Source organism: Bubalus kerabau, chromosome 19 (genome assembly GCF_029407905.1).
Source record: "Bubalus kerabau isolate K-KA32 ecotype Philippines breed swamp buffalo chromosome 19, PCC_UOA_SB_1v2, whole genome shotgun sequence".
Lineage (NCBI taxonomy): Eukaryota > Metazoa > Chordata > Mammalia > Artiodactyla > Bovidae > Bubalus > Bubalus kerabau.
The window spans coordinates 18,157,424-18,166,143 of NC_073642.1; the positions used below are offsets into that span (position 1 = coordinate 18,157,424).

Here is an 8,720-nt window from a genome sequence, read left to right on the forward strand (position 1 = left end):
GATGGACAGTTAGGTTGTTTCCATGTCTTGGCTATCATAAACAGTGCTGCTATGAACATAGGGGTGAGTGTATATTTTCTAATTATGATTTGCTCCAGCTGTATGCCCAGGAGCAGGTTTTTTTCTGAATAATATGGTAGCTCTATTTTTAGTTTTTTAAGGAACCCCAAACTGTTCTCCATAGTGTCGATACCAATTTACATTCCAATCCTTTAAAGGTATTTACTAAACGTGTATACAGATTCTTTGGAGCTCTTGTTAAAATGAAGACACAGGGATGGGACGCAGGTTTCTACATACCTAACAAGCTCTCACATGATGCTACTGTGACCATACTTTGAGGAAAATGAGAAGGTTAGGTTTAGACTAACCTAGGTTCAAGTGTCAACTCTTGGTGATTTATTTAACAAAGTTGAGATTTCCACCCTGGTCATTTCTTTGTTGTTGCTGCTATTGTTTAGTGGCTAAGTTGTGTCCAACTCTTTTGCAACCCCATGGACTGAAGCCCACCAGGCTCCTCTGTCCATGGGATTTCCCAGGCAAGACCACTGTAGTGGGTTGCCATATTGTTCTCCAGGGGATTTTCCTGACCCAGGCATTGAACCTGCATCTCCTGCATTGGAAGGCAGGTTCTTTACCACTGAGCCATCAGAGAAGCCCCGTAGTCATGTGTGGATCGGTCCATCATTTGAGGACCTCAGCTTACCTCTGCCTGGGCTCTGGGGTGACCAGTCCTCTGGCACCATGTGGCTGGGTTCTTGGATACGTTGAGGGACCCTTGGGTTTGATTGCTTCTTTCTCCTTCACTCTAGACTACTGTCTATCTGAGCTCTTTGTATGGCAAAACTATTTTGAACATATTTGAACATAATATGTCTCTGTCTATCTACTACTGTCTATCTATTGAGCTCTTTGTATGGCAAAACTATTTTGAACATAATATGTCTCTTACAACCCTGATTGTTTGAGCTGTAGAGTGATGATGGCCTTAGGAGGACACTGTGTTTTGCTGTGTTTTTTCTCTTTCGTCCTTTTCCTGATCCAGGCGGTCTTTATTTGGAAAGCTCTGGGTACAGTGTCTGGCCCACAGTGGCCTGTGCGGTTCAGTCATGTTCTCTCATGCATCTCTTTACCTTGATAAATATTCTCCTGCACCCACGCTGTCTCGTGTTACTAAGATGTGCAGTGAATGGTAAAGCACTTGCTAAATCTCAAACACGCTGCCTCTCTTCAGACTACAGAGCTTGCTGTGCCGCGGGCACTAATATTATCAAGCCTGGCATCACTCATTCAGTCTGAAGGGCCCCATCTCTCCTTTGATCAGTCATGGCTGGATGGGAGATTTTTGAATAATTTCATTGTCTGACTGCAGCTTTATAGATTCTCTTTCAGGAAGCAGCTCACTTCCTCTTTCTTCCTCTGGTCTCTAATTCTTTCTTTGCTTCAGGGGTTCTGGTAGTTCAGGGTCTGTGTGTCAAGGCCTTGGTTAGATCATTTATTTCCCATTCTCCGATTAGGATAATCTTTGTACTTAGCAAACACATAAACCCATATATGTGCGTGCTAAGTCACTTCAATCTTGTCTGACTCTTTGCAACTCCATGGACTGTAGCCCATCAGGCTTCTCTGTCCATGGGATGCTCCAGACAAGAATACTGGAGTGGGGTGACATGCCCTCCTTCAGGGGATCTTCCCAACCCAGGGATTGAACCTCTGTCTCTTATGTCTTCCGCGTTGGCAGGAGAAGTTTTTTTTACCACTAGCGCCACCTGGGAAGTCCATTGTAAAATCCACAACTGATGTTAAAAAGTGGTTTCAAATGACATCATTTCCCTTTAGACTATCTGGCCTTTAAGGTACGCTTAGGTTACCATGAAGACGACGACTTTTATTCAGTGAACTCTTAGAACCGTCCTTTCTGATTCATTTTTCGATAATTTCGGCTGATATGTGGGGGGTTTTTTTGGGGGGGTCATCAAATGACCATATTTTCAGGAGACCAAAAGCCTTTTTTTTTTTTTTTAAAGGGAAGGATTTTGACCTACCAAAAACTTTAGGTTTAATTAGAGAGATATCCTAGACATGTGCTGCAAAAACCTAAAAAGAGCAGGCTCATAATATACATGTGAAGTACTCAGAGAGGTTTCCCAGGTAGCACAGATATTTGGTGGTAAGGAATCTGCCTGCCAATGCAGGAGACTCAAGAGATGTAGGTTCGATACATGAGTTGGGAAGATCCTCTGAGAAAGAGATGGCAAGCCACTCCAGTATTCTTACCTGGAAAATCCCATGATCAGAGGAGCCTGGCAGGTACAGTCTGTGGGATCACAAAAGAGTCAGACACAGCTGAGTGACTAAACAAGAAAGTTGCATTACAATCTTGTGCTAGTGTCTACTGTAGAGCAAAGTGCATCAGCTACATGCGTACACATGTCCCCTTCCTTTTGGACTTCCTTCCCATTCAGGTGACCACAAAGAACGGTGTAGTGTTCCCTGTGCTATACAGTACTTGTCTACTTTATACACAGGAGAGTGTACATGTCCATCTGAATCTCCCAGTTCTTCCCATCTCCCCCTTTTATCCCCTTTGGTATCCACGCTTGTTCTCTGCATCTGTCTCTATTTCTGGTTTGCAAATAAGTTGATCTATAACATTTTCATAGATTCCACATATATGCAATCATATATGAAGTTTTTCTTCTTCTGACTTACTTCACTCTGTTTGACATTCTCTTAAACCAATGGTTTTGCTTTAAAAAAATGGGGAGGACTATATGAGTCAAATGACTTCCTTTGTGAAAATCAAAAGGAAGTGTTTCTTCCCCTTTTCTGTAAGTCTGCAGTTTTTCAGTGGGGAAAAAAAGATAGCAATGCTGACCATTTTCCTCTCGTTAGAAGCAAAGCAAGACTTCAAACTCTATTTGAGGGATGACCCCTTTTCAGAAATTAGAGGCGCTGAATTTATTGCCAGCCAGTCATAACTGTCCATCTGCTAATTTTCTCCACATAGAGGCAGCAGCTGTCATTTCAGAAATTCTACAGTAGATAAAAAGATGGGGTGCATTTCATCTTCAAATGCTTAAAACAAATCCCTAGGAAGAGCAACAGCAGTTCTTCCGACTGCATGAATCGCTGATGTCATTAACGCAAAATGCTAAATGGATTTGAAGATTGGAATAAAATGGATTTGCTTTAAAAGGAGCAGCACTCGAGTTAGGTGTAGTGCTTGTTGTAATAATGTGAAATTGCAGAAATCTAGGAACTGCTGAAGCCTTAAGCACACACAGAGATACTCTCAAAACCACAGCCATGCAGAGAACACTGAATACAAATACATATGGGTTTCTCAAGTTCATGCCACCTGGATAGACCTAAGGAATGCATTGTTGTCTCCGCCCCTGAAAAACCAGCAAAATTTTTCCCCAACTAATAGGAGAAAAGACTTGTTTAAGTCTCAAATGAGTCCAGTTTCTCCCCAAATCTGCACACCTAATAGATCTTAGAAGCCATCCTTCCCTTGGTACAATTTAATGGCCTGCTTGGGACTATTAAATAGTCTGTTCAGCAATTTATATTGTTATATCCTTGCATTTTTTTTCCTCAGACAACATTTTATTTTTTATTGGAAATTGCTTTACGACATTGTATTAGTTTCTGCTATACAACAAAGTGGATCATCTATACATGTACACATATCCCTCCCCCTGCAGCCTCCCCCACCATCCTGCCTGTCTAGGTCATCACAGAGCAGTGAGCTGAGCTCCTTGTTCTTTGTAGTAGCTTCCCTCTAGCTTTCTGTTTAACACATGGTACTGCATATATGTCAATCCTACTCTCCAAATATGTCTCACCTTCCCCTTCCCACAGTGTCCACATACTCACTCTCTGTGTCTGTCTCTATTCTCGCCCTGCAAACAGCCTCGTCTGTACCATTCCTTAGATAACTCTTTTTCTCTTCAGTCTCGTGGTTTCCACTCTTAAATGTGTTCAAGTCAGTTTGAATTTAAAAACTAACCACTGCCTCTTATTTGAGGTTCCCAGTCAAGATTCTTCTCCCTTCCAATCAAAGTGCATGCAGTTCTCTATTGATTATTCATAAGGAAAAGTGTTAGATGAGATAAGGAATGAATGACCATAATCCAAGTGGTGTTTGGCATCCCTGAGCATTAGAGTTGAAGATGAAGATGTAGATACAGATAGAAGTAGAGATTATGCACATGGATATAGAGGTAGACATGGTCTGGACCTAGACAGTGGTGGAGAAAGAGTTACATAGTTTCTCCATGGAGATATCTAAAACAGAGATCGTTTCATTTAACCCTCAGAATAATCCTGAGAGGTAGGGTAGGAATATCTATATTCTTTTGCATATGACAGTATTGACTCTCAGAAGCCCCCAATCCCCTTATCTGGAGACAAAGCTGAGTTGAGACTCGATCTGTTTAACCAACACTCAGGCTTATTCTGATCACAGCACAAAACTCCACCCCGCCCCTACATTTGGAAGAACTGTTGTCTAGAATGGTATATCTGCCATTGTCAACCTCTGGGTCTTTTCCTTGTGGACATTGTCTAGAACATTATCTCTGTGGAACAGAAGGAAAGCAGAGGCAGAGAGAGTTGCATGGAATTGCTGGCTACTGGTCACAGAGAAAGCTTGCATTTTTATTGCTACAAACAGAAATACTTTTAAGGGGCCTCCACTGATTTCATTACTTTTGATGTTACAAAGAAAAAAAAAACACCCAGTGTTGATGAGACTCCAGGTCAAGGCAGAATCACAGAGCAGTTAGAGAAAATTCTGAGGCTCTGGGATGTTGTGCTGGCAAGTACCTTGATTTGAGAAAAGAAATTCATTTAAACACAGCAGATAGGCTTAGGAGAAAGTCTGGGACACTGGCTTCTTTCCATTGCTATTTACTTCTTTCGAAAGATTTGCTTTGTATTTTATCTTCATCCTTGGTCGCCAGGCAGAAACCCTATTTCTAAATGTCATTGCTATTAAAAAGAGGACGTTGGGGGATGTAAAGCAAGGAAAGAATAAAAGTCATAGAGGAAGATGCAACAAACCTACCATTTCTCAAGTCAAAATATTTTAATGGTGAAATCAGGATAAATGATTAATCTAAAGATTTTCCGTTTCCAGCAAGCTGTAACAGGGGCTGACAAGCAGCAGGAAACTAATATTTAAAGATAATTTCAGAAACATGAGATTAGAAAGTGCTGAAAGGAGGAGGCTGAACCTTTTTCCTTCCACCTCCAAGATTTATTGAAAATAGTGTTTTTTCTTTGAACAGAAAAAGTATCTGATTCTACATTTAAATGTTAGTACATTTTTCACTCCAAAGTATTTACTAATATCAACTCTGACACAGCTACTACGTTTGGTTCTAGATGGTAACAAAGAAACTGTTTCTGTCCCCAAGGAAGCTTACAGTTTAACAACAAAGGTGAAAGAAACAAAAATAAATGGAATAAAAACCATTAAAAAAGATTCTATGAGAACTCTGAGGGTGGTGTTGCAATATATTTAGTAGCAGGAGAACATAAGGGTCTGGGGATCAGGGAAAGTTTCCCTGAAAAACTGACCCCTGAATGTTGAAGAGGTAAGGGATGAAGATTTGGGGAGTCCTGGCAATGAGACCAGCAGGCACAATTTCTCAGGGAGAGTGGTGTGCAGTTTGATTAAGTTGAAGCACAGAAGGACAAGGGCAGGACATCACTGGTGGCTCAGTGGTAGAGAATCTGCCTGCCAATCCAGGGGACGTGGGTTCCATACTATTGAGCAGCTACGTCCACGCGCCACAACTGCTGAGCCCACGTGCTGCAGCTACTGAAGCCGGGACACAGAGAGCCTGTTCTCTGCAGAGAAGCCACCAGGATGAGAAGCTCTCACACAGCAATGAAGAATAGCACCCTCTCACTGCAACTAGAAAAAGCCTGAGCAAAGCAGCAGACTCAGGGCAGCCAAAAATAAATAATTAAATAAAATTATGTTTTAAAAAAGAGAAGGACAAGGGCAGCAGGAGGTGGTAGTAGGGATCGGGGTAGGGAGGTTGGGAGGACTAGATGATGGAGATGCTGCTCTGCTTCCTCTTAATCTCTGGTACCTTGACTGTCAGCCTATTGAATAAATAACATCTCAGCGGGACTTCTGGTTGCCTCCCTAGAGAAGGGGCGGCCATTGGTAATCACTGGTGGACCCGGGCTTTAAGGTTCCCTTTACCCACCACCCAGCATCTCAGCTTCCTTCCCTCTGAATTGCAGTCACTGTTCTCGCTAACCAGCTGTGTCACCTTTGTAGAGAGACTTGATACTTTCAAATGGGAACATCCTCTTTTCCCAAATGAGGACGATTATGATTTTTGAACTCATTTCTAGAGCTAATAATCCGTGATGATGTATCTGAAAATGACCCTCCAGCTCTCTGAGTAAATGTCAAGCTTTCTGTGGCATCTATATGGATAGGGTGGAGTTAACGTGTTAGGACAAAGACCCTATGCTGTTTCTCGGAGGGAAACAAACGCGGATGGAAAGCCTAACTCTAAGTTACATGATTTGGGGGCATTTATTTAACCATTTCTAAGTGTCACTGTCTTCACTGGGGTGCAATAATATCCACTTGGCAGAATTACTGGGCCAGCTAGAAAGAGCATATGTAACATGCCCAGCATGATCTATTGATCTCAACTTATTATTAATAATGATTATTTGTGGAACTGGAGAGTCTAGAGAAATTTATTGAACTTGTTCTCCTCGGAAGTAGGTAGCGGAGAACAATATTTCCCAAACTTCATCTTCAAACTCTGGTGACCCTGACTCAAGTTAAAATATGGTTTCCAGTTCTCTGGGGAGCTGTGAATAATCACGACAATTGGGATCTGCATCTTTCTGGGCATCTTCAGTGGATGCCAATTGAGCAGAAGTCAGAAGGAAGTTGGATTCATTAGTTTAATTGTCTTGTCGAGCTTTATTTTCTCAAGTTATTTTCTTCTAAATGTGTATTTATTTGCTTGTTGTTGGTTCCCGCAGTCACAGATGCTCACTGAGAGGGGAGGACTTGAACAGACAGTGGCTGTCTCCCAGCGCTCATCTCCAGCCCACAATCTACCATGCCAAAGGACTCCTCCACTACCTGGGCAGCATCGGTCGGAGTCCCATGGTGAGTCACTTCCTTCTGCTTCCACACTCTTGGCTGGTTCCCTCCACCTTCTGGGTACAGAGTACTTTCTGTTCAGGCAGGAAAACCAGACACAAGCCTAAGACCTGTGTATGACAAGCTGTAATGGGGGCATATTCATTTCCTAAGGCTGACATAGCAGAATGCCACAAACTGTATAGATTAAAAAAAAGACAAAACAGCAGCCTATCTTTCACACTTCTGGAGGCTATAAGTCTGGAAATTAAGATGTCAGCAGCCCCTAATGTCTCCAAAGACTCTGGGAAAGAAGCCTTCATTGCCTCGTCCTAGCTTCTGGTGATTGCCAGCAGTCCTTAGCATCCTTGGCATGTGGGAGCACAGCTCCAATCTCCACCTCTGTCTTCAGAGGGCCATCTTCCCTCTCGGTGTGTCTGTGTACAAATTTCTCCTTTCTTAGCATAGCAGCCACTGGACTAATGAGTACATGCTCAGGCATGTTTGACTCTTTGTGACCCCATGGACTGTAGACCACCAGGTTCCTCTGTCCGTGGGATTTCCCAGGCAAGAATACTGGAGTGGGTTGCTCTTTCCTTCTCTGGGAGACCTTCCCAACCCAGGAATCGAACGCGCATCTCCTACATTGGCCGGCAGATTCTTTACCACTGAGCCACCTGGGAAGCCCACAGTGAACCAGGGCCCACCCTAATTCAGTATGGGCTCCTCTTAACTTGGTTACATCTGCAAAGAATCTTTTTCCAAATAAAGTCACATACATAGGTACTGGGAATTAGAGATTGAGTGTATCTTTTTGGGAAACCATTTAACTGACAAGAAGAGCAAACCAGGAGTTCAATATTCATTGCTGAAAACTGGGCAAAAAACTGCATTTCATCCCATTTCCTGGGTCTTTAGTGTTTTTTTTTCCAGTTATTCATCAAGAAGTATATATCTTATTAAATAGTAAAATATTCTCCAGATGTTTAGATTCATATTCAACTAGCACTTACTAAGTTCTAAAGATGATTCTGTCACTGTTCTAGGCACTTTCATGTGTAGGCTTTTCTCTCGAGCTTATAGTAAATGTGCAATTGATGAAAAACAACATTCAGAGGCTTAGGCTCAAGATAAGATAGGAGGTGATACTAGCCACGTAACTGTATGAAAGTAATCATTTATGGACTACAAACTATGAACATGCTGCTAAGTCACTTCAGTCGTGTCTGACTCTGTGCGACCCCATAGTCGGAAGCCCACCAGGCTCCCCCATCCTTGGGATTCTCCAGGCAAGAACACTGGAGTGGGTTGCCATTTCCTTCTCCATTGCATGAACGTGAAAAGTGAAAGGGAAGTCACTCAGTCGTGTCCGACTCTTAGCAACCCCATGGACTGCAGCCTACCAGGCTCCTCCGTCCATGGGATTTTCCAGGCAAGAGTACTGGAGTGGGGTGCCATTGCCATCTTCCAATTATGAACATAACTATCTGCAAAAGTGCAGAGGGCATATGTACAGATTTAGAGTGCTTACCTCACTGAAGGAGCTTAAACTAATTTGCAGAAGCTCACACATGGACCAATTCAA

The 8,720-nt window shown here is 42.6% G+C and overlaps 1 pseudogene; it reads left to right on the plus strand.

The window, feature by feature from the left end:
• The window catches only part of LOC129634365 (inositol polyphosphate 1-phosphatase-like), a 77,921-nt pseudogene extending 70,787 nt beyond the window's left edge, over window positions 1-7,134 (plus strand).
• The last annotated feature ends 1,586 nt before the right edge of the window (window positions 7,135-8,720 follow it).